The following is a 26,058-nucleotide window of genomic DNA, read 5'->3' on the forward strand; positions in this document are numbered from 1 at the left end:
AAGCATTGCCCTCAAGAGGAACCCGGTTTGCCTGTAGGAACTCACAAGCACCTACTCCTGGCAGTCCACTTATCAAGCAAGATTGGCCAGCTGAAAGCCAATGTGCGAACAGTGTTTCCCTTTCCTCCCAAGGCCTGTGTTAGTGGAGATGCTTGAGACCTGGGGGGATTCTCCTATCATTTTACTGCGAGCTATTTGCTACCTCTAGACTTGTTCATTCAGATCTCATTGTCCCACTATTCAAGTTTACAAAGCCTGCCACTTGGGAAGAAAGCCTTCCTTCTGCTTACCTGTTTACAGATTTAAAATCCCAAACTAAGATTATATAGGTGTTCCAGAAGCACCAGAGCTTGTGGCTGAACAGTTCCTCATTGAAAAAAAAAAAAAAAATTAATCCCCTTGACAATGCAATAAATAATATGAATCATGAATGCTGAAATTTTAACTTCCCTTGAGATGATGCACCTTTCAGTACATGATGGATCAGGGGTTTTCTGTGAAAGTCGTTTATTCACAGGAATTCCTGGCTTTCCCAAGAGAGAGTACGTGAGGAGTGGCTCAACCGTAAAGCAATGTGGCCCGCGAGTGTAAGGTCTCAGCATCCTTCTTGGTGATACGAATTGTTAACAAGGTAACTCACCTAGAAAGAAGCATGCAGATTTGGGAAGGCTTCTCTCTGTGCGCGTGTGTGAGTTGCGTTATACGGTTGCTGTGAAATTGTGGGAATGCATGCTTCAATCCCTTCGCTGGGTGGGTTAGTGAATGTTAGAACTGGGAATTTTGACAAGCCCTCCACCTTTCACTCCCACACTTCCTCTGGGAGACCACAGAGCTACTATATATGCTCCTCTTTTAGGACACTTTCTGAGTAACGCTTGCAAGTAACTGCTTTCTTGTCGCTGCACAGACACGGGAAACGATTGAGAAGGAAAGCAAACTTTGCGCACCCAAACAGCCAGTAGGTCGGCCCCTGATCAGGGTGCAAATCTGAGAGCTCACGGAATGACTGACGCCGCCTATTTACTAGAAGAAAACTCTGAAAGCCTTTCCCTCTCCCGCGGTCCCTGAAAACGTGCTGTTTGGGGGGACGTAAGCACACTCGGGGCTCAACCTTCACGATTTCAATCATCAAAAGGGAAGAAGGCATCAGAATTGAATCCGGGGACCCCCGAGGTTGCACCGAAGCGGAAAGCACCGTCACCTGAAGCTGACCACCGGGTAGGGATGGCACCGGGTCCTACAGACCAAAACTGCAGCTGCCTGCAGCCTCTCACGACTCCGCAAACAGGTCACGAATCGCACCCCACGCATCAAAAACTCCTCCTGCCTTCGCCACCACGGGAGCCGCCACCTGGGCGCGCGCTGCTCGGCTCCCAAGCGCTCCTCCTCGGGGAAGCCCCAAGGCTGGCAGGCACCCCGGGGGGCAGAGGCTCCACCTTAGCCCTCAAGGCTTCCCTCAGCCGGGGGGGGGGGGGGGGTGCGACCCCGCCCTAGCTACCACCGCGCTCTAAGGGCGACTCCGGGGCTGGCGTCACCAGCCTCCTGCCTGCAGCCAGCTCCCACGCGGCCACTTGCGCTCGCACTTGACCCTTCGGGCTCAGAGAAAACGGGGCCCCAGCCCCGCGGGGGTGATCCAGGAGCCTCGCGCACCCCCCCGCAACCTAGGTCTGGAAACAGCGCAGTGACCGCGGTCGCCCGGTCCCCTCCACGCGTAAATACACACACGCACCCCCGACTCTCGCGCCGCGCGCGCCAGGGGCCTGGGACCCCGGACTCCACTTCTTGTCTCCTACATCCAGGACCTGGGACCCCCCACCCCCACCCCAGGGCGCAGGAGGCGCTCCGGTCGCCGCGAATGCTCCCCCAGGCTCCGGGCGCCCGGGACTTGGGGCCCCTACCCGGACAGCCCCAGGACCCGCCCCGGCAGCCCGCGCCCCAGGCCCACCAGCACACTCCCGCCCACTGCCTCGGCCCACCCGCGAGGGGGCGGAATCCGCCCGGCACACGTGTGCGGATTACTAAGCAGCTCCGGCAGGGCCGCGGCCGCCGCCGTCTCCGCGCAGCAACCCCTGCTAATTGCGGGGGAAGGGCTCTCGGAGCGCGCGGAACCGCGGGGAACCGAGAATGCGCTCGGAGGCTGCGCTGCCTGCCTGGGGAAGGAGGCGGCCCCGGGGGCACAGCTGGACTTGGAGTGCAGAGCGAAGGGGTGGGAAGTTTTGCCGAGTTGCGTAGCAGGTGTTTCCTCCCCACGCAGGGGCTCGGCCGGGCAAAGCCAGGGTCTGTCCGCAGGCCCCTGCCCGGACCCGAGGGAAAATAAACGCGCACGCACTTCCCGGAGATAGCCCTCTTCGCCCGGACTTTGCTCGCTTCGCCTGTGTGTTCCCAGCCAGGCCGGCGAGACCCAAGGCCGCTGCCCACCCGCCCCTGCTCGGCCCGCCGCGCCTCCGCAGCAGCTCCAACAGTGGCGCCCAAGGCAGGGCGTCCGGACCGAGCTGGGCCCGTGGGCAGAGGGTCCCCGATCCGGAGCGACCGGGAGTTCAGGCGACTAACACCAAACATTTGCGCTCCCTGAGATGTCGGGGGCGCATTCCCACCGACACCCTGTCGTAGGGGCGAGTGCGCGCGTGGAGGGTCTGGTGCCTGGCGGTCGGCTCTCCACGGGCCCTGGCCGCCGGGTGGGGAAGGGCGGCCGGGAGGGGAAGCCTAATCTGCCATTCTCTCGATCTCTCTCCAGGCCAGGCCCATCTGGAGTTTCCTAATGGAACCAGAGACAGTCCTCCTTCGCCTTGTCAATCACCCTCGAATCTGGAACACTCAAGGAATAGAAAAAGGGTGGGGAAAAAAATGGAAGAATCTAGAGAGGGAAGGGGGGGGGATAATGTGTGGGGAAAGAGCAAGTGGCCATTAGAAAACACACACACACACACACACACACACACACACACACACGAGATGTGACAGCACCCTTCAAAAAGGGAAAGAAAAAAAAACGTATTTAGATATAGACGTTCCCAGGAGCGGGACGATGGGGTGTCGATGGATACGAGGGGCACGCAAGGAGGCCAAAATGAGGAAAGGGGGCAGGCACTTTGCAATGTGAAAATCAATCAATATCCCCTCTCTCCGGCTCCTCTGTGTCCCTCCTCCCCCCTCTCCCGGAATCAAGAGCGAGCCTGTTTTCTTTCCCAGAGAATAGACAAACGCCGGGGCTCCCGCCAGCCCCGACATCGCAGCCTGTAGGCTACTTGCAGGAGAACATTCCCCAACTCGTTTCAAGGAGAAAACCAAGTTCACAGAGCTCCCAGCCCCGGGAGTGACCCGGGGAGACTCCTTCTCTGGACCAGACGGAGCAAGGGGTACAGCCCCGTGGCCACAGCGGGCACCAGCGAGGTGGAGCCCCAGCCGGGTCTCCCCGCGTCCCCCACGCACCTCGCCAGCTCCTGCCAACTTGCGAGGAGCGAAGTCCAGGCAGAGGGAGACGGGGGCGACCTTACGGAGGCGGCCGGCCAGGCAGTCCTCCCGGGGTCCGCTGGAGGAGGAGGAAGGGGCGGCCGAGCGGGCGCGCGGGTGCGGGGAGCCCGGGCGGCAGGCGGGCTTGCCCGCTGGCTCCCACCACCACCAACCCCCCCACCCCCGCCCCAGCCGCCCCGAACCCCTGGAGAGCCAGAACTTGCGAGGCCGGCTTCGCCCGGGCCACTTTGGCAGCCGCCCGGGGTCCGGGGAAAGTCCCGGGGACCGGCCGAGCCGCCCCGACCCGCCGTGCCACATCCCGGAGCAGGCGGCGTCGCTCGCCACGGCGCAGGTGCAGCCCCAGTCGGGCTCCTTCCTCCCCGGCAGCCCACCGCGCCCCGCCGAAACACGGAGAGCGCGTCGTGCCGGCCGCGGGAAGGGGAAGGAGGGGAGGGGGAGACCAGGGCGGTGGGGAGGCCACGGCAGCCCGGGTCCCGGGCGTCCGCGATGGAGCCCCCCGCCGGCCGGCGCCGGCCCCGGCACCCTGCCCGCCCCCGAACGCGCCCCCGCGCCCGCGAGCGGGGCCCTCGCAGGGCTCGCCCGCGTCCCCCGGCAGCAGGCGAGCCCGCCTTACCCTTGGCCGCAGCGAGGAGCCCCGCGCACAGCACCAGCAGCGCCGGGAGCAGGGGCGGCCGCTCGCGTCTCCTCCGCGCAGTCATGTCTGCAGATAGTCCACACGCTCGCGGCGGCGCGGGCGCTTGTCGGGGGCTCGGCGGGGCCACGCACCGGGCCGAGCGGTCAGCGGCGGGCAGGGCGAGCCGGAGAGGGGTCCCGCCGCCCCGAGCCGCCGCGCACCCGACGCCTCCCGCAGGTCCGCGCGCCCGGCTCGCCGCCCGCCCGTAGCATCGGTCCCGAGCCACTGCGGGGCTGAGCGGCTCCGGGCGGGGAGAGGCTCCGAGGCGGCGAGGCTGCGGGCGGGGGCCGGCGCGGAGCGAGCGCGCAGCCGGGCGAGAGCCGGAGCCGAGGCAGCTGGAGAGCGAGCCGGCGAGTGGGAGCCGCGGGAGGGAGGGAGGCAGGCAGGGAGGGAGGGAGGGGGCGCAGGGAGGGGGGGGGAGGAGAGCCAGCCCGGAGAGGGAAGGCGGGGAGCGCAGGAGACAGGCTGCTAGCGGCACAAGGAGCCGCCGCCGCGGCGGCTGGACTCAACCATCCCTACCCGCGGAGAGGGGAAGGAGGCTGGGCTCGGCGCAGCCCCAGACACAGCCCGGCCTCGGGCCCCGCGCTCCCCGCGCTCCCCGCGCCGCGCTCGTGCGGCCTGGGGCGCAGCAGCAGCAGCAGCAGCAGCAGCAGCAGCGGCGCGCAGGCTGGAAAAAGGAGGCTCGGCGGCCGCTCCGGTGGGGGACACCCAGCCACGCGCGGGGAGAGGCCGCGCCACCCGGCCACTCGAGCGCACAGGAGGGACTGTGCGGGGGCGGGGGCCGGCCTCCACCTGCGGGTGTCTCTCTCCCCGCTGACCTGAGAGGAGCCCCCTGCGTAACTTGGAAAAGAAATGCGGGTGGAGACAGAGAGCCCGCAAGCTCTAACCCCAAGGAGCAAAGATGAACACTAAAATGAAATGAAATAAAATAATAATTATTATTATTTTGAGATCTTTGGGCATGATGGCTATCTGCAAGAAGTTAGACCGATTTTCCTATTTCCTGACTTAGGTCGCGTTAGGGTTATCTGTGAACAAACTTAGGTTCAGATTCAATTCAAAATCAGGCAGGACGTCTAGAATTGATAGCATGGTCTAGGCAAGAGAGACGGCAGGTTGGCAAATCTTCAAATGGAACTGTGTCAGATTTAATGGGCTGGGTAGAGACTTTAAGAGAAAAGAGACAGAGATCCTTTCTGAATCTGCTAAAGGGATGAAGCCAGCAGAGAGAGAAACAGAGCCCTAGAACGGCAAGTGGTTGGTAGAATGAACCAGATTCCGCCCTCCCCAAATTTAAAAAAAAAAAAAATGTGTTTATGCAATCTCTGGGGAATATGTAAGGCAAGGCATTTTAGGGAATGCCGCGAAGTCCATACAAGACAGAAACCACAAGTGAGTGCTAGCACTAACAAAGGGTCATTTAAAGGATTTATCACTTCTGACCAAAAAAGGTTTAGTAACTCCATTAGAGGATTGGAGGGAACCAGAACATGGACACCCCACACCTTAGTAAGAGAGGATTCCATTTTATGTCCAGAAACACAGTCACCGTTGATACTAATCGCCGATCCGCCCCATCACTGAATGCCTTTGGTGGAACGGAGAGCCCATGGTTGGCAATTGCCCATGGTGCTTTACTCTTGTCTCTTTCAGTGTTCAAGACTGAATCGGCTGACAACTTCAGAATAATTTCTTACATTCCTGCCTTATTTCTCTTATATTCTCCTTGCCCCAATGGTCTCTAGGCTACACAAGAATGGGATGATCATCCAGAAAATGAAGGGTTACAATCTTGAAACGTAAGCCCCAAAGCATGATTTCCTCAGCCTCCCTACAGCCTCCCAGGAACAACTGGGAGTGCCATCAAAAGCAACGTCTCTCTCAACAGAGATATGAGCTTCCAAACATGAGGAACCAAATGTGCTTCTCTGAAAGTTGCAGTGTTAGTAGACATGACTTAGATACACGCAGAGTCCTATTATGTGGTAGCTCTCCCTGGAGGGAGAATAAGAGGGCAAAATGGCTCAAGCATTGGGGAATTCCCAGTGGATTCCATGAGTTCTATTCTTTGGGCTAAACTGGGCATTTAGAGGGGAGGATCATCCCTCTGTGATTTCAGATCAGATCCCAGACGGTACCTGTAAATCAGCAAGTCAACAGAAATGTGTTCTAAGACCCATTAAGTGCTCCAATAGTTCATTTACAGCTTCTCATCAGGAACAAACAAAAAAATTGGTTTTAGAAGGCTAAAGAGCTGACTTCTTGAGAAACAGAGTCTTGTCTTTCCACTGCTATCCTTAATGACTCATGTCACCAAGAAGGATCTCTCCCATTAAAAAATCATTTCCAAAATGTAACCACCCTGGTCTGGATGCATAGATGATTTTTGTTTTATTCGGATCCCAATCAGCAACGCTGAGTGTCACCGGCACAACCCAATACTCTTATGCGTGTTGTGACAGCCCCCAGGCTGTAGTTTGAACTTCATGTTTCTTGGGTCCTGCTTAAGGTCTTTAACCCCACCCCCTTTCTCTGGGGTACAAAAAAACTGTCCGATTCTCATTTTTAGGAAACAATGATCCCCAATAACCATAACTACCTTTTCTCGCTGCGATCTAGGTGGGGCATTTTCTTTGCCCAGATCATGTGTCAGAGAGTTACAGTGGTTCCTGCCAAATTGCTCCTTGATCTTAAGCATGGTGAGGGTGGGGAGAGGGCTGTCAAATAAGATCGACTGATCTTGTAATCTGGTTGTGTTTGTGTGTTAATAATACGAAATTTTTTTATCCCCAAGACCTTAAGGTTTCGTTTGGGAGAAAAGCGTGTGGTGTTGCTGCCATCTAGTGTCAAGCTTTCCTTGTTGGGTGTTGCAGAGAAATTGGTGGTCCCTTAGTTGATCCGAGGACCCCTACTTGTTTTTAGAAAGCCCCTCTGGCCCCCTTCATGTAATCAGGCTGTAGATGAAGGCCATGATTATGTTCCTAGGAGCTCTTTCCCCCTTTGATTGTTAAGTGGATGTGAAATCCTTGATTTATATCACAATTCTAATGCCAGTTATTTAGAGCAGCATTAACCGAATGGGATTAGAGTTAAGTCAGGTACTGTGGGGAATTCACACCAGGCAGATTTGTGACCACTTTTCTGTTTTGGCCTGCAGTGTCTGGCACATCGTGCTTTTGCATTGAGGTGTTTTGTTTTGTTTTGTTTTGTTTTGTTTTGTTTTGTTTTGTGTTGTTTTGTTCTCCCAGCCGTAGGCATACTACTGTCTTAATTCTCGGGCTTCTGGCTAAGCAGTACTAGCGATATTTTTGGCACTCAGCAATGGGAGTTGAGCAGGTAAAAACTACCGTATTAAGACTCAGGTGGTTAAAAAAAAAAAAAAAAGACTCAGGTGGTGGGATGGCAATAGAAACCTCTGAAAGTATTGTAAATGAAGAGGGAGAGTGGTTTTAAGTGAAATGGCCTGAGGAGGGGACAGAAAATCGGAACAGGATACCTGAGATAAAATGAGGAATTAAAAACTTTGCACAAATGAGAATGCTAATTCGCCAGAAAAGCAACGCATGCATGAAAATCTTAGAGAATACAGTATGCTGTCGTGAATGCTAAGCGGGTCACTGTTTGGCTTTTTTAATGTCACGGACTAAAATGTGAGGGGTGACTATGGAACTGGGTAAATTGTCAGTATTAGAGCCACAGGATTCCTGTTTCCCTAAATGCAATGCCTATCTTGGAAGAGCAAGAAGTATAGATGCTCAAGGAATTCAAGCAGAAGTCAGAACAATTACTGATAGTTTGCAGACGCCTTGTATACATAATCTCCTCAATAACATGGCTGACATGATCACCACCCCCGCCCCTTGTGAGGAGGAGGAAAGGGGGGGGGTCCTTTCAGGAATCACGTGACTTTGTAGGAGGTCACATCTTACTAAGGACCAGATGGTGACTAACACTCAGCCTTTCACTACATCAACATTTACAAACCATGTCTACTCCCCACCCCACCCCACCCCCCCACCCCCCCGCCGCCCACACTGAGTAGCACCCAAGCCTGGGCTCCAGTGCTCTCACAAATGGGCCTCTCCACTCCTGTGGTTGCTTTATGAAAGAACAGAGCCAGGCATCTATAGAACACTCTGCTCAATATCGGCAGACTACACATTCTTTTCAAGTGTGCATAGAGCATCCTCCAAGATAGACTGTTTGCTAGACCATAAAAAAAAAAAAAATTAAAAAAAAACAGATCCTGTGACTATTTGCAAACTATTTACTCATATAAATCTTCATTTTTAAAACTATGCTCATTGCATGGTTTGAAAATAAATAAGTTGAGTACTTTTCAATGTTTTTTAACAAAAGGACGCCCTTAACTACATGTATATGTGTATATAAACATACATATGTATATATGTGTATGTACATGGAGATTACTTTCGCTTTGCTAATGACATATAAACAGAAGACAGATGAATAGTATTAGGATGTAGGAAACTAAGATGTGTTAAATCAATCTGAGAAGACAAACCATGCTATAAGTGATCCACTGGGAAGGAGGAGAAAATTGCGAATTCTCTTCTTTCACAAACAGGTAGCCAAATTAAAGAGGCCCAAAATGCAGGCTTCCGTGTGCCTCAAAATGGCACAGAAGGCTTGTTGAAGCACAGATTTCTGACCCCAATCATGGTGCTTCTGATTCAGCATGTCTGGGATGGGGCCCAAGAATTTACATTTCTTACAAGTTTCTAGGTGACACTGGTGCATGCTGGGACCATTTTTGGGAACCATTGGTATGGGGGTTTAGTTTGTGGTCACAATGTCATGCTTTAAATCCCATATCTGCCACTTTCTAAACAGGGGACATTAAAAACCACCTAATCTAAGTTTGATCATCTGAAAATACATCAAATGATACTTACCTCATAGTCCTGTTGGAAAGTTAACAACAGTTGACATATAGCACAATGATCAAAAAAATATGATTTTCCTTTTCTATCCAGTCAATCTCTGAAGGAGGAGAGAAGAAAACAACCCAGATGGAGAAAGGCTTACCCATCTGCTCTGATCCACATTTTAGGAGTGGCAAAGTGGATTTTGGTAGTGAAAAAGGAACGCATTCAGTCAACATCCCCCAGATTGTCTCAAGGTGAATCCCACAAGAATCCATGTGGGGAAAACCACAGGCTTTATTGACTATGACTTTTAAGATCAGCTTGAAAGGCTGCTTCGCACCTGGCTCTTTCCCAAGGCTTGCAGAACACCAGCAAGCTTGAAAACCTCAGTCCGGAACTAGGTGACATGACCTTCTGAATGTTCATTAATAATGCTTTCTTCTTGCACTAAAACAAACCTAGGGCAGAGATGCTTTTAATAGCTACCAGCACGGTCTAATACTGAGGTCATTAGATCAGTGAGGAGAGATTTGGTTGCTTCTCCAGGTCTCGATACTGTTGTGAAAACACAACCAAAAGTTTATCTAGCTTTAGGGACAGTTGCCTAGCAGGTGACTTTTTTCCAGAGACTTCTGCAGATAGCCATTCTCCAAAGAGATGAACTTTTAGAAGGGCTGAACATTTTCTCTAGCTCGATGCTTTTGGCAAAACTACCTCCCTTCTGAGACTCAATTTCTTTAGCTAGAAAAGAGAGTTTGGGTTCATATTTACGCTAACTCTAAAGTTCTGATTCTCCCTTTCTTATCCTACTTTTAGCATTTTCCTCTTCTTCAGGTAACTATATAATGACAAGTGTTTATATGCCTCTTGTTAGGTTCAGGGAGTTAAGGAAAAGCGTTCCAAAATTATAATATAAAAATAATCTTTTTATCAGAATGACCTGCAAAGAAGCAGTCACAACACACACACACACACACACACACACGCGCGCGCGCACACACACACACACACACACACACACACCCCTCTGCAGCAACTTTCCAATACAAATTGTTGCATTTGTCTTCAGGTATGAACTGGGACTGTTCTGATTTTTCTATGTTCTTTCTAAAAAGTCGGTGGTTGTACAGTAATCACAAAGCTGGAAATAATCATTTTGCTCGAAAATGTCTTACATTCAGACATCAGGAGGAGACAGTGACACCATCCACTGTGTTGTATCAATCCATCTTGCTTGTGGTGACTGATTTCCTCATATTGAGAAAGCATCGAATTAAAATGTTTCATTTGCCTGTTTTTAAAACACATGGAGAACAGCCATAGAACCATGGCTCCATTTGAAAAATGGGGATTCTGATACTGGTGGGCTTTCATTCCACCCATGATCGTGTAGCATGTCCTCATTCTGCCAGATTGACTGTATTAGAGAGGAGGTCCTGGGATGAGCATTAAAGGTGCCAGGAATTGAGGTTGAACATGCTTGGTCTTCCTCTCCTCCTTCTCCCTTCAAATACTTTGGGAAGAATATGACTGAGCAGTGGGGGGGAGCAGGGGGGTGAAGAAGGGTGTTATAAAAATCTCCTCATAAAAGAGACACAGACTGCTCTAGAATATTTCCATCGTGCTTCCTCTGCCTACCCAGGAGTTCCTTCCCTCCACTCCTTGCCCGTTTCTCTTTGACCTCAAGGATAGACAAAGTGTATGATTACCTGTATATTTTATATGTCAACTGTCCAAATCCCTTTGAATTTCAGTATGTCTAAAATGTCACTAGCAGAGTCTTGTCCTTTGAAGCTTGGAGGCTTTTTGGTATTCCCGAACACCCCAAGAGGCAAAGATACTTGTATGAATTTTGAGTTGTCGTAGTCAACTCTTACGAACTAGCCTGACCTTTCACTGAGAAAGCAAAATCCCTGGCGATTTGGGCAAAGTATGGTAGTAAAGGCAAAGAAACATGTTCAGAAAGGCATCGCATGATCAAGGACTGATAAGGCCACCATCACTGGTTACCTTAGAAGCCCTGTTTCTTCTGGCTGTAGGTCAACATTCTGTAAGTGGAGAATGTGTTCTCCCCACACATTCCTGGTGTGGGGAGAACACGAGTATTCACTGACTGAGGTGATGTCCTAAATTCTTCCATTTCCTAGCTGGTTGATCTTGTGCAGTTACTCAAGGACATCAACTGCTCGGTCCCTAAAAGAATATCTACTTTTTTCTTAAGATTGCTGTGAGAAGTAATTGAGACGCTATATAAAAATACTAAGTTAGAACTTGAGGAGAAAAAAAAAAGCAAGTTTAGCTCCCTTTGTCCTCATTCTTTTTAGTTCTGCCTTTGAGTTTAAATATGTTTTCATATTTTTTTTTCCTGAAGGATTGTCCTTCCTTACTTATTGATTGAAATGAGATCCTCTAAAATATTTCCTGAAACTATATATACAAAATCTTTCCTATTGGAAAAGCTTCTCTAAAAAGCAATAGTTGTCATCCTTGGAATTACCACAAAACAGTTCATTCTTAGGTTATTCCGTTTAAATGCGGAGCAGAGCTATAGTATGATCTAAAATAGTAGGTGATTGCTACATCAACAGCAGTAGCAATAATATCATTTATGCTGAGCTTCTGAAATGTGTAGGATTCTGCGATCGGTGCCATAATACAAAGAGGTATCAGGCATGGTTCCTATTGGGATCATCAGAAGAAGAGAGAAGGTGCCCCCATAACACACCTACTATGTGTCAAGTACGTGCTTATGTAGAAAGGTAGACTCCAGGTGATTAATGAACATGTCCTGGCTCACATAAGTAATTATCAGGAACCAGATGGAAACTCAAGTATGAGGTCCAGGCTTTTTTCATGACATCCTGATGCATCTGGGGTTGGTACTGAAGGTTTTCTGATATGTCAAGGTTTTGGGTGACCCAGGAGGAGAGATGGGATTTCTACACCAATGGAAAAAAGGAAGAGAATTCTAGGGGAGGGCACAACACATATGAACAGGCTTAGAGGGGTATATACATAATGAATCAGAAGATGTTTTCCTTTTTTTTTTTTTTTTGAGCATGGACCCAGGTTTGGGAATCCAACCGTGAATGTGTATTTACAGACTATGGATCATTTGATCACAGGCAGGGTCACCCAGATTGTGCTGTGTCAGAGGGGAAGGTGCTAAATGCAGTCCATGACATGGTAAATGACCTGGGGATGGGAGAAGCCTGTTCCTGACACAACTCCAAGCCACCCCTCCTGGATTGCCACATGAAGCCATTCCCACAGATCCCTACTTCCATTAGAAATACAGTGTGCCCAGCCTCAATTGCAAACAGTGTTAGCAAGAGGCTGACAAGCCCTTGGGCACTCGATGGAAAAATGACTACTAACAGCTGCTATTGTCTCTCCCCAGGACTTTACTACCCCCTGCCCAACATTACCTTATTTGTAAATGGAACCAATCAATGGAACTGATCTATCCAAAGGCAATCAAGGGCCCTATGTGTTTATGTAAGTATTGTCCGTCTCTGAAACTATGCTCTGCGGTATAAGATTGACATTTGTTTAAGCAGATGATGCTCTAAGTTAAATCATAAATATACGGAGAACATTGTATTCAGAAGCCTCGGAAGAAGCTGAAGTGGAGAACTTTGCAGGGATTTGCTAATTGTCTTGAGAACAGCCCCCCTGTGAATCTGGGCTTCCGGAAGGTAAGGAAGCAGGCGGTGGGAGGAGGGCCCCAGGGGGCCAGGAGATAATAGAAATCCGTGCACCAGCACCGTTACCTCTCATTCTACTCCCGTACAGGGCTGTCAGTTCTGATACCAGACTAAAGAAAATGCTGAGTGAGATTGAATTTCCGCGAGAGGAAAACAATAAAAAGATAGATCTTCCTAGCCGGGATTGCTGTGTGGCGGAAATGAGACAGCCACCATTCTGCCGCTTGCTGGGGAAGAGACCCAGGAGGACAGTAAGACCAGCCATCTTGCTCCTACAGAGGACACTGCCTTGTTCTCAGGAAGTGCAGAGGGCCCAGCAATGCCTTGGATACTTGGGGGACATTTGTATTGGATCTTTGGATTAAGACACGCAGGATCCAGTTTCCCTGTGACTGCCGTCACTCTCCATCTAGGTTGAGGGTCTGTTCTTCTCATGCCTGTGCTGACACGTTAACCAGAGCAGCAGAGAGTGACCCCTCGCTTAGAGTATCTGTCCTTCAGTGGACTCCCCCACAACAGGAAGCTGAAGCGTTTTCACCTTGGTGCAGACTCACCGTCAGCAAGCGGACGCCCCAGTCAACGCAGGGCCTCTGTCGCCCTTCCCGAGCTCACTAGGATGATCGAGGCCAAGAAGTAATCAGTGGTAAGCTGGCGGGGGAGTGCTAAATCTACACTCGGTGGCACACGATTCCTTTAAGACACGGAGCATCCCTGGAAATAGACAGGGATTCCCTAAGAAGCGAGTCAGCTGTGTATGGCATGCGGTGGGATTCCCTAGAGTCTGGCCTGTTCTCGGGGACCCTGACCTTTAGAGCTGCCATTATAGGATGGATGCAAGCCCAGATCTAGGATACTGGTGGGGAATGCAGTGCCAAACACTGGAGAGTGCTGGGAAGGACACGTTGGAACCATGCTTACACGTGTTCTAGGAGAATGGCCGTCCATAGGCCCTGAGGATAGGTATTACGTCCATCTAAACAGTAATTACATGGATCTCGAAGACACATCCCCACGGGACAGTCCTCAAATGGGAGTAGAAATTGGAATCTGTAGCTCAGGCCTGTGACCTCGCACCAAAGGTAATGAAAAAACTTTTGCATGTCCATTAAGACATTTTTGTATCAGTCTCCCCGATAGTTTGGAGAATTGAGCAATTTGTCACTGGAGTCATTTTCAAAGAAGATTTTCGGGAGTGATTCAGAGTTTATCTCTGCACTGACTTATTCCTCTTTCTTCTCACCTCTGTTTATGAAGCTAATTCAGATCAGAGAGAGCAGCTTCATACTGGGGGCTCTCAGGAAATTAACTGAAGAAGGGGATTTCAAGTGCATGCAGAAGTTGAGTTGGGGGGGACTACTGTTGACGTCAGATGGACCCAGGCCCCCAATACTGCAACGCTTACCAACAAGCCTTGCAGCAGAAAATAAGTAGACACTTCTATTTTCAGTCAGGAGACACCCCTCAATTTAGCCAGATGCTCTGATTAGACCCAAATCCATGAATTTGCTTCAAATTCCAAGAGTGTGTTCCCAGTCGTGACAAGTGTGACAACTCACGCGCATGCACGTGTGAATGCGAACCCACACGCTCCGAGTTACAAATGCCAACTGTGTCTTTGTTAGTGAAAGGGCAAAATCTTTTGCAAACGGCATCTATTACGACAGCGCTCTTCTGATATCGGCTCAGGTCATGATCTCGGGGATGGTGAGTTGGGCTCTGTGCTGACCGTGCGGAAACTGCCTGGGATTCTCTCTCTCTCTCTCCCTCCCTCCTTCCCTCTCTCCCTCTCTCCCTCTTCCTCCTCCTTCTCCCCCTTCTCCTCCCCTCCTTGCTGTCTCAAAATAAAGAAACAAACAGTAAATAAATAAATGGAATATTCCAGCAGCTGAGTGGAATATTTGATTAGAGACTGGAGGAAGAACCTTGGCTTCAGCCTGCTTTTGGGTAGAGCTGGCGTCACGGAAAGGTAGAGGTGGAAGGAAATGAATGCAGAGTAAGCCGGCCCAGCTCCAAATTCTCCCTATCCACCAGCCGGCTGTGAGGATTGGGGAAAGTCACTTCCCATTATAAATTTCTTTGGTCTTAATTTCTTAATTCCCTTGCAACAACTAGGCCAATAATATCCGCCCACGTCCCAGGTAATTTTGAGAGCATAGTAAGTACTAGATGGGAGAACACTATTGAAATTTAAAAGGTCAGCACAAATATTTGTTATTATTATTGAGTAGGTCCAGTACCATTAACAAAGAGATGTGGAAATCGTTCCCAGCCATTTGTCACTGCAAACATTGAGGTGCGACCTAGTGTAACCGGGGTGGCCACGATCGTGGCAGTCAAGGAGGTGACAGGGCTAAGCCCGTTTATGAACAGGAAATGCTATAAACTGTCATTGTTTGAAATGAGAAGATGCTATTAGAAGAGGTCACTAGACATCACGCAGCACAGTCCCTTCATTCCACACATTGTGCACTTCACCTCATTCAGCCCTCATGGGAGCCTTGGTCATCGGTATGATGATGCTTACATAAAGAAAGGAGACGCGGGGGTCACCACGGACCTGTCCAAGCCACAGCCCCTGCTAGCACGCTGGTGAGTAGACTAAGGTGCTTCTCAAAGGTAGATGTGAAATTGGTACTAGTGGGAAAATGCTAACTCACTGAAACCAAGAATGGTGAACACATTATAAAACATCTTCCTTCAAAATATTAAAAATCCTGGGGCACCTGGGTGGCTCAGTCAGTTAAGCCTCAAACTCTTGATTTCGGCTAAGGTCATGATCCCAAGGATCCAAACCCATTGGGATATTCTCTCTCTCTCTCTCTCTCTCTCTCTCTCTCTCTCTCCCTCTCCCTCTCCCTCTCCCTCTCCCTCTCCCTCCCTCCCTCCCTCCCTATCCTTTCCTATCCCCACCCCTCACACTCACTCTCTCTCAAAATGAATAACATTTAAAAACATAAAAAAAATAGTGAAATTCCTAACCATTTCAGAAAATTTTCCAGATGGGCAAGTGAAGTTGAGATTTTTAATACTATAGGGAAGGGATTTTAACCTGGGTCTATGCACTGTTTTCAGGTGATTAGATGATCACTCAAATAATTTGTAAGTGTGTGCATGTGTGTGTGTGTGTGTGTGTGTACGTGTTTTGTTTTTTTGTTTTTTTTTTTGCAGAGAACAGTCCATGGCCCCCCAAATGCCCCCCTTCCAATACAAATAATTTCTTCAGTTAGAAATAAAGCAGGTGGGGGCGCCTGGGTGGCTCAGTCGGTTGAGCGTCCGACTTCAGCTCAGGTCATGATCTCACGGTTCATGAGTTCGAGCCCCGCATCAGGCTCTGTGCTGACAGCTCAGAGCCTGGAGCCTGCTTCCAATTCTGTGTCTCCCTTTCTCTCTGTCCCTCTCCCCCTCACACTCTGTCTCTCCCTCTCAAGAATAAATAAACGCTAATAAAATTAGAAATAAAGCAGGTAGAGAAGTTTGTCTCACCTCATAAAATGCTTAGTTCGTGTTGCAAAAATGAAATGTGCAGAACCATGGCAAAGAGTGCATGCCACTGTTAGCGGGCGAACAGCCTGAGAAGGCAGCAGAGAGAATTACTGCCTTCCTCCCGTCCCCTTCCAGTTTGTTGATTTAATCCCTTTTGCCTGCCAGGACAAGAATTTCCTTTATCACAATTCTGGAGCTTGGTACAGTCTAGCTTGAAATGTCAAAGTGACTGAGCTTCCATCACTTTTATTAGGAAACGGCTCTCCCGCCTGGAACATCATGTGGGGGAAGTGTGCACCGGATAGTCTGAGATCTGCTTTCCTCAGTTTTAGCAAAGGCACGAAGCCCTGGGGGAACTGCCCCTCACCCCCCTTGAGTCTCCCCTACACTCTCTGGGTCCATGGCTCTGAACCATGGGGACGGGGGGTGTGTGTGCTGGGGGGACCCCATGGTCGATACAGAAAAACAGCAGTACTCTCTTAGTTCAGGCTGCTACAACCTCAATACCATAAACTGGGTAGCTGTTAAAAAAACAACGGAGACTTACTTCCCACACTTCGGAGGCTGGAGGAGCCAAGATCACGGCGTAGACGGATTAGGCGTCTGATGAAGGTCATTTTCTCACCACTTCCTCGCATGGTGGGAGGGGCAAGGGAGCTCTGTGGGGTCTGTTTTATAAAAGCGCTAACCTCATTTATGAAGGCTTCACCCTCATGGCATAGTCTCACCTCCCCAAAGCCCCACCTCCTAAGACGGTCACCTTGGGAATCGGCATTTCAGCACAGGAATCTGGGGAAGACACACTCTTTCGGTCTATAGCAACCACCGTAAAAGCCTAATGTTCAGGAAAGAATAAGAAGCCAAACGTGGGGGAAGAAACACGAACCAAAGCACCTTCTGTCCCAAAGCCCACTTACGGGATGTACTTCCGTACTTCCAAGAGCACCGTAGCTCTTTTGCCCTTTTCCTGTAACATTTTCCCTCTCGGTGCAAGACTTACTAGACTTTGCTGTCCCCCTCAAGCTCACCATCTCTGTCATTATTTACTTTGAGAGAGAGAGAGAGAGAGAGAGAGAGAGAGAGAGAGAGAGAGAGAGAGGAGGGACAGAGACAGGGAAAGAGAGAGAATCCCAAGCAGGCTCTGCACTGACAGCGTGGGGCCCAAGGTGGAGTGTGAACTCACAAACCATGAGATCATGACCTGAGTGGAAACCAAGGGTTGGCTGCTTACCTGACTGAGCCACGCAGGGGCCCCTCCTTTGCATCTTCTAGTCCCTCCCTGCCGTCCCCAAGGCCTCCCCTGCAGGACAGTCCTTCCCAGCAGCCCGGGTAGTGAGGTAGTCCAATATGTAAAAACTAGGAACCAGGCTCTGGGGAAACCTGTTGACCTTTCCTTGAGCCCCATAGTCTCTGGACACAGTGACCGTGCAGAGACGCCTTCTGCCTTTTGTGTTTCAGGAAACACCTGTTGCAAAGAGCTGCCTTCCCTTGTCCAACTTAGTAAGATTCAGAAAGGCCCCTTGCGGGCCTATGACAAGGCCAGACACAGTCCCTCCAAACTTCCTTCTGTTCTTCTCATATAAGAATAGCTGAACTGTTGCCCGCTGAGCAAGCCAGCAAAACACCTGCTCTCCTGAACCTGCCGGCTGTTAGCCATGGCTCTCAGCCCCACGGGCTGCAGGACTGGGGCACACCGGGGCACTGGCACCTAGAACAGACCCCGCCCCTCCGGGAAAACCCTTCCAGAACCGGAGGTGCACCACCTGGCCAACCCTGCTCATCGCCGGTCCCTCCATGAATTCTGGCAGGGGGCATCCTTCCCATGGCAGGTGCCCGGTTCCACCAGATCTGGGAGACACCTGCACATCTCCAGGCCTGAACGTTCCTCCCGCTGCCCCAGTCTCTTCGGTCAAGTCTCTTGTCACCTGAGCCTGCATTTGTGGTTCTGTGGCAGGATGGGCGGGGCCGAGTCCTCACCGGCAGTTCGCAAGCTCTATGACGTTAGCTCTCCTCTGAGGACACTAACCTGTTTCCATCTGGAATCTTCCTGCTCTCTCCTGAGATGTGTTTTTATTTTGGGAAATACGAGACTGCATCACCCGTTTTCCCCAAGACGCGACCCTACTCACTTTCAGGTTGGCTCATTTTGAGATTTTTTTTCTTCCCTGTTAATAGGACATGCCCTTCCTATCATTACAGAAGGTTCCACCTGCCTCTGTCTTTCATCTTTCGCTCAAACGTTATTTTGCCAAAATTTCTCCAACAAGCTGCTCATTCGGAGACAACTGATGACATTTTTAACATTTATTTATTTTTGAGACAGAGAGAGACAGAGCATGAACGGGGGAGGGGCAGAGAGCCATTTTTAATTAAGCAAATAATAATTAAACCAAAGAAACAAATAGTGACGCTTCTGGACAGCTCCCTAAGCAAAATCTTTCTAAACCTAATTCCCATCCACAAATGTGTCTATAATTACCCAACGAATTTTAGAGTCGTGAAACTGTACTTAGACCACATTATTTAAATGAGTTCTATTATTTTATAAAACTCTATAGCGTGGCCTTACAAACATGTGTACTTAAAATTTGCTTCCAGGTAATTGCAGATTCACACGCCACTGTGAGAAATGATCTAGAGAGAGAATCCTTTTCTACTTTGCTCCCCATTTCTGCCAACAGAAACACTTTGCATGCTACAGTAAAACATCACAACCTGGATACTGACAGTGATGTGGTCACTGGTCTTATTCAGATTCCCCAAGTTTTCCTGGCACTTGTTTGCGAGTTCCATAAAACGCATCATGCATTCACCACCACAGTTGAGAAACTGAATCGATACCACAGAGGTTGCTGGCATTGGCCAGTGCAACCATCTCCTATTTTAAAATGTACCAAAGGGGGCGCCTGGGTGGCGCAGTCGGTTGAGCGTCCGACTTCAGCCGGGCCGCGATCTCGCGGTCCGGGAGTCCGAGCCCCGCGTCGGGCTCCGGGCTGACGGCTCGGAGCCCGGAGCCCGCTTCCGACTCTGTGTCTCCCTCTCTCTCTGCCCCTCCCCCGTTCGTGCTCTGTCTCTCTCTGTCCCAAAAATAAATGAACGTTGAAAAAATTTAAAAAAAAAAAAAAAAAAAAAAAAAAGAAAGTGAAAAAGATAATTCACAGAACAAGGTAAAAATCTGCAAACCATGAATCTGATAAGGAACTTGTTTACAAAATATATAAAGAGCTCCTTCACCTCAAAAAGAAACAACCTAGTTTAAAAACAGGCAAAGGATGTAAATATTTTACCAAACTAGACACACAAACAACCACCAAGCACATGGAAAGATGCTCGACCTCGTTAGCCATCAGAAAACCACAGATGTGGGGCGTCTGGGGGGGCTCAGTCAATTAAGCATCTGAACTTCGGCTCAGGCCATGATCTAGAGGTGAGTTCGAGCCCCGCATCGGGCTCTGTGCTGACAGCTGGAGCCTGCTTCAGATTCTGTGTCTCCCTCCCCCAATCACTCGCTCTCTCTCTTAAGAATAAATATTAAGGGGCACCTGGGTGGCTCAGTCGGTTGAGCGTCCGACTTCAGCCAGGTCACGATCTCGCGGTCCGGGAGTCCGAGCCCCGCGTCGGGCTCCGGGCTGATGGCTCGGAGCCCGGAGCCCGCTTCCGACTCTGTGTCTCCCTCTCTCTCTGCCCCTCCCCCGTTCGTGCTCTGTCTCTCTCTGTCCCAAAAATAAATAAAAAACGTTGAAAAATAAAATAAACTAAAATAAAATGTACCAAAGACTTGTTTTCTAGAGGCACGGTGCGACAAACGGACCTAGAAATGATGGTCACGATGGATGAAATATATTCTCATGGATTTCTAGAAACAGGAGGGCCCTGTAGGGCCACATCGGGAGACACCGAAGGAGCTTCACTGCGGCTTCCACTGCAAGGAACAGCTGAGGATGGGGAAGCAGGTGCAGGATGGGCTGCTCTGAATAATTCCAGTGGCTCAAGGACACAGGGGTCACTGTGAGTTGTCTGCACCTGCCCTGCGGTGAGTGGGGCAGTTGGAGAGTGGCCTGGGGTGTGAGGGCCCAATTAGGGAAGTCGTCAGGGGGTGTGGGGCGCTGGATTGGTTGTCTTGCATACAAAGGGTGCATTTAAGCAAGGTGTTTGCTCTCTAGGAGTTTGCTTGCCCTGGAAGGGGCCATCTTTCCAGAGTCAGTAAGGCCTCCCTACGCCAAACCATCAGAAAATGCAGAAAATAACAAGTTATAGTTAACACACCCTCCTTTCTTCTCTCTACTCTCAAGCTCTGTCAACCGCTAAGCTGTCATTCTTTCCTAAAACCTTGCCTTTCAAAACGTAATATAAATGGACCCATACAGTACGTAACCTCTGGGGACTGGCTTTTTTTCACTCAGTATTTCTCTGGAGATCCATCCAAGTTGTTGGTGGATCAACAGTGCATTTGTTTTTATTGCTAAGTAGTTGTCCATGTTACAGATATACCACAGTTTAGTTAACCATTCACCTGTTGAAGGACATCCGGACTGATTCCGTTTGGGGCTAGAGCGGATAAAGTTGCTACAGAAATCTGTGTTCAGGTTTTGCGCGAACCTATGTTCCATTTATCAAAATCCCAGCAAAGGCTTGAGCTGAGTATCAGACGGGGCTGTGATTCTTGTCTCAGGGATGAAATACTGTCTGTAACAATCAGGAGGAGAATATTCTATTGCATACAGCCATGTTTCCGCTCTACCTGCGGTGCCTTCTTTCTGCTCCAAGATTCCTTCTTTTACTCTTTCTTTCCTGTTGGAAGAACGCCCTTTCCTGTTGGAAGAACAGGAAGGTCTGCTAGGGACCAATTCTTTTCTTTTTCCCTTATGCGAGAATGTTCTCATTCCCATCTCATTTCTGAGTGACAGTTTCACCAGATACTGAATTTGCAATGGACACAGGAAAAACAAGGTGCTACCTGCTTCCGGCTTCCATGGTTTCAGACAAGAAATCTGCTGTCCTTCAAACTGCTGTTTCCTGCAGGTAATGCCTCATTTCTGGCGGCAACCTTCAAGATTTTTTTGTCTTGAGTTTTCAAAAAATTATCTAGGATGTGTCTTCCCACATTCGTGTCTGTGTGTGTATGTGGGGGGTACATCCTATTTGAGGTTTACTCAGCTTCTTGAACCTTTAGATTTGTATGTTTTACCAAATTTGGGGAGTTTTCAGTCACTATTTCTCCCAATACCTTTCTAAATTTCCTATTTTATTTTAGAGAGAGAGAGCACGTGAGTGGGGTAGAGGAGCAGAGGGAGAGAGAGAGGGAGAGGGAGAGGGAGAGAGGGAGAGAGGGAGAGAGGGAGAGAGGGAGAGAGGGAGAGAGGGAGAGAGAGAGAGAGAGAGAGAGAGAGAGAGAGAGAATCTTAAGCAGGTGCCATGCTCAGTGTAGAGCCTGACATGTCGCTCGATCTCACAACCCTGGGATCATGACCTGCGTTAAAATCAAGAGTCTGATGCTCAACGGACTGAGCCACCCAGGTGCCCTCTCCCAAAACCTTTCAACTGCACACTCTTCTGTCCTCCTAGGACTTCAAAGAGACAAATGCTGGATACTTCCTTACTGTCCCACAGGCCTGAGGATTTGTTCATTATTTTTCAGCCTAATTCTTCCTTGTGGTTCAGATTGGGTGAATTACTCTAATCTCAGTTCACTGGCTTCATCCTCCATCATTTCTCTACTGTTGGAGCCATCTCTTGAGTTTCTTAACTTCTGCTGATGTGTTTTCCATATTTATATGTCCATTTGTTTTGTTTGTTTTAAAGTTTATGGATTTATTTTGAGAGAGAGACAGCAAGCAAGCAGGAGAGGGGCAAAGGGAGAAGGAGAGAGAGAATCCCAAGCAGGCTCTGCACTGTCAGCACAGAGCCCAATGCGGGGCTTGAACCCACGAACTGTGAAATCATGACCTGAGCCGAAAGCAAGAGTTGGATGCTCAATTAATTGAGCTACCCGGGCGCCCCTGTTTTGTTTCATTTTATAACTTGCAGATATTTGTTGAGATTTTTTTTTTGCCATTTATTTCAAAATTTGAAAAGTGAGGGCAAATGGGTAGGAGCAGAAATTAATACAGAGCTCGCAGAGTCTCAAAAAGCAACAGCAAAAAAAAAAAAAAAATCACAGTGAGAAAGAGACACGTGAATGAGGGGAAAATGCCAGAGAAAAACATCCTGGCAGAGAAGAGGAGACAGATGCCAAGGAAAATAGTAACAGCCCACAACAGCCTTGATGGAAATGCCTAGAATGCCTTTTTTTTTTATAGACTTAGTATATAAATTGTTTTTCCATTGAGTTAGTATGTAACAAATTATGAAAACAACACTGTTGAATGTCCACCCATCCTAAGCCTCTGTGTGTTGTGTTGTTTTCCACCTGGAGCTAGCAGTGAAGGTAGACGACTGGTCACCCAGCATATTGGAGTGCCCTCCCAGCATTAATTGGCCCACCTACCCTTCAGGAACCTGACTTCTTCCCCCAGTCCAACTGAATAATTCCTGGTCCATAGGGTTTTATGAAAATTGAAAGACATGATAAGTGTAACAAGTTGTATTAAAGCATCTATATTTTAATGCTTCTTGGTGCATGTGAGTCTTGGCTGAGATCGTTCACCTCGAACATTTGCTTTTCGCCTTTCAGTCTGTGCTAAGGGCCTGGGGCTTCCACGGAGACTTTACCTTTCTTTAGGGACATCGGCACGGGTTCCTGGTTTCTGTCTCCTGATGCTACCTGACCCAGTCAACAATTATTTGGCCAAACAGAAACTTAATTTCTTCCTTTTGACCCACAACTTAGTTACAACTGTTTGAATCACATTGCTCCTCAGGTTTGGCACAAGACTAATTGCTTTCTTGATGCTATTGAAGTGCTTTATTTTAGGTAATAGTAACACCCATCATTTCATGAGTGTTTACTGAGTGCCAAGAACTCTCTATATCTGGGACCTCTTCTAATCCTCACAAAAATCCTTTGAGGTAAATACTTTTATTTCTCTTATATGGAAATACATGTGTCTTGCTTTTGACCTGGTATGTAAATCTGAGGAAAAGAAAGATGAAGCATATGTAGGACCTAACGACCAGCCAGTGGTGAAGCCAAGCTTTGAACGCCATTGTTCTAATTCTAGAGCTTAAAGTCTCTCAGCTCAGCTCTCCTGCTGATGGAAACAGAGTCAATGTCTGTCTTAATTCAGATGAAGTATAAATGGGGAGAAATACTTAAGAGGAAACTACCTTCTAGAAGTTTCTAGAGATCTGAAACTATAAATGAAAACTTTCACAGCTGGACAAAAACAAATGTGAAAGATGGAACCATTTTATTCTTTACAATATTCCCATCCATTTAGAAGTGAAATTGAGGCTTTGTGTCAATGGAGAAATAGTCATTATTTGTTATCTCATGGGTTTAACTCTTTCATGAAGGTTACAGGATTTACAATATCCACTGAGGAAACCTCCCCCGCCCCCACCCCGCCAGTCCCATTATTCTTCCCATATCTTTGGGCAGGAAAATCCCAATGTTCAATATCCACTGTGTAAATTCAAGTTTCACTTTTCTTCAAGTCCTCAGTAGTTTAAGGGTTATTTTCAGACCTTACTACCATGATACCGTGTTTAAAGCTCACACTTTGCTAAGTTGTTCTAAATGGCCCTAACTCTCTTTTCCCTTCTTATCCTTCTACCTACATGAAATCATTTTATACTTTCAGGTACCCTTGTGCACAGAGTTGGTTATACAACAATGTGGTTACCTCTACAAAAGGATTTAGTTTCTAGGCTTTTTCAGTAATGAGTCAATATTGAACACCAATAATTCCACATAAAATTATTTATATTACGTCCTTCACCTATTACTTTGTTGAACTTTCATGTCTAGGTTGTTTGCTGCATGTATCCACTGGAATAAGTATTTTGTGAGATATATATATATGGAAGGAAGAAGCCTGGGTCACCATACATGACCCCATTAGAATCCGCATGGGCATGCATTTTGGAAGGGGGCATTGTGGGAGGGGTAGACAGAACATGATATGTGGTGTGGAGCTCAGAAAGGAAGATTATGTTAATGGTCCTGCCATGGATGGAAGTGGTTTTGGGAGGGATGGCAGTTCCAGTGGAGAAAAAAGAGGAGAACAGATAAGGTGTGTTCAGGTACAACCCACGGAAGACGTGCCCCCTTCTCCGCCATGAACAGAATTTGTTTTGGAAAAAATAACCAGCAATGGAACTTACAAGTTGGAATGGAATCACAAGGAACGATAAGGGATCTTGAACCCTACCTCGAACACAGGCCTATATTCTAAAATCAGGGCCCCACGCAATTTAAGATTCCCATTTACAAAAGAAAACAGTAAAGTCCTGTAAGTGATGGCAGAAGAAGTAAAAGAATGGGAAGATCAGATACCTTAGCTGACTTTTCACGAATCAGAATGGAAGGTAAGGAGTCAGGAGGACTAGGGAGGCATTTCTGTGTGGAATTGCACACGGGACCACTTTTGAGAAGCTGGCTGGAAGGAAAGGGCTGGGAGCATCAGCAGAGCACTGTCTTCTGTGACCAGTACAGAGAGAAGCCAGGGCAGGTGAGGCCACTCTCTGCCCCCATCTGCTGGGGCTGCCACAGCCGAGTGCCACCGACCGGGGGGCCTTTCAAGCACACAGAGCTGAGTCTCACTGTTCTGGAGCCTAGAGGTCCAGGATCAAGGCACCAGCGTGGCTGGGTCCAGATGGCTGACTTACATGTCCTCTCATGGTGGGAGGGGGAAGGGGTCCGTCTGGGGTCTCTTCCCTGAGGGCACACTAATCCCATTCGTGAGAACCCCGCCCTCATGAGGTAGAACCTCCCTGAAGCCCCTCCTCCCAGTATTCACACTGGGGTTAGAATTTCAAGATATGAATTGGAGGGGGCACCCACATTCAGACCACAGCACCCTCTCCTTCAGCCTGTGGTACATGATGCTCAGTCCAGTCTTCTCGTTACATCCCTGGGGCACCCTGTACTTTAGGTCTTTCCTACTCTCCCTCTATTCTCAGACTCCCTCATTGGCTCCTTCGCATATTCGCTTGGCTGGAATTAAAAGGAATGAATGCTTTTTCCAGAAATTTTTTTCTCAGCAATTCAAAAGGTTTAAGTATGTCTTGTCACTCGAATTGTACAAGACCTCCTTAACTCAGAATTTAATGTCTTTCTCCAAATGTGAGTGCCCACCTTTTGCTTCCTAAACTCCCTGCTCTGATCGCGAACCGACCCTCTTCTCCCGCCAAAGAGCAGAAGCTCAGCCATGTGGTCAGAGGCTCTGTCCTAGCGGGGAGCTGGTGCAGAGCTGGGGTACGACCTCTCTCAAGGTGTAGAAAGAGGTCAAATTGGTGGGACAGAAATGGTTCATGCAGAAGGGCAGAGCCTGAAGGGTTATGAAATCTAAAGAAGGGGGATAGAAGGCCAGAGTGTTCACATATGAAGAGGCTGAGAGTGAGTCACTGAATAGAGAAACAGGGATTGCAGGCGTGTGTGTGTGTGTGTGTGTGTGTGTGTGTGTGTGTGTGAATTTCTGGGACAGTGGGCTGTATGAAGCATAGACCATCTTCATAAGGTAATGGGTGGTCTCTCCATTACGTGGTGTCTCTGGTTTTTGTTTTTTTTTTTTTAATTTTTGATCATACACCCAGATACAGTCTATTCTGCTGCCTATGTTGTTTCTTTGATATTTATTAATTATTTCAGAGAGAGAGAGAGAGAGGGCACGAGCACGTTAGGGACACAGAGGGTGAGAGAATCCCAAGCAGGCTCCACGCTGTCAGCACGACT

The sequence above is a fragment of the Lynx canadensis genome, chromosome B1 (assembly GCF_007474595.2).
Source record: "Lynx canadensis isolate LIC74 chromosome B1, mLynCan4.pri.v2, whole genome shotgun sequence".
NCBI classification, from domain to species: Eukaryota; Metazoa; Chordata; class Mammalia; order Carnivora; family Felidae; genus Lynx; species Lynx canadensis.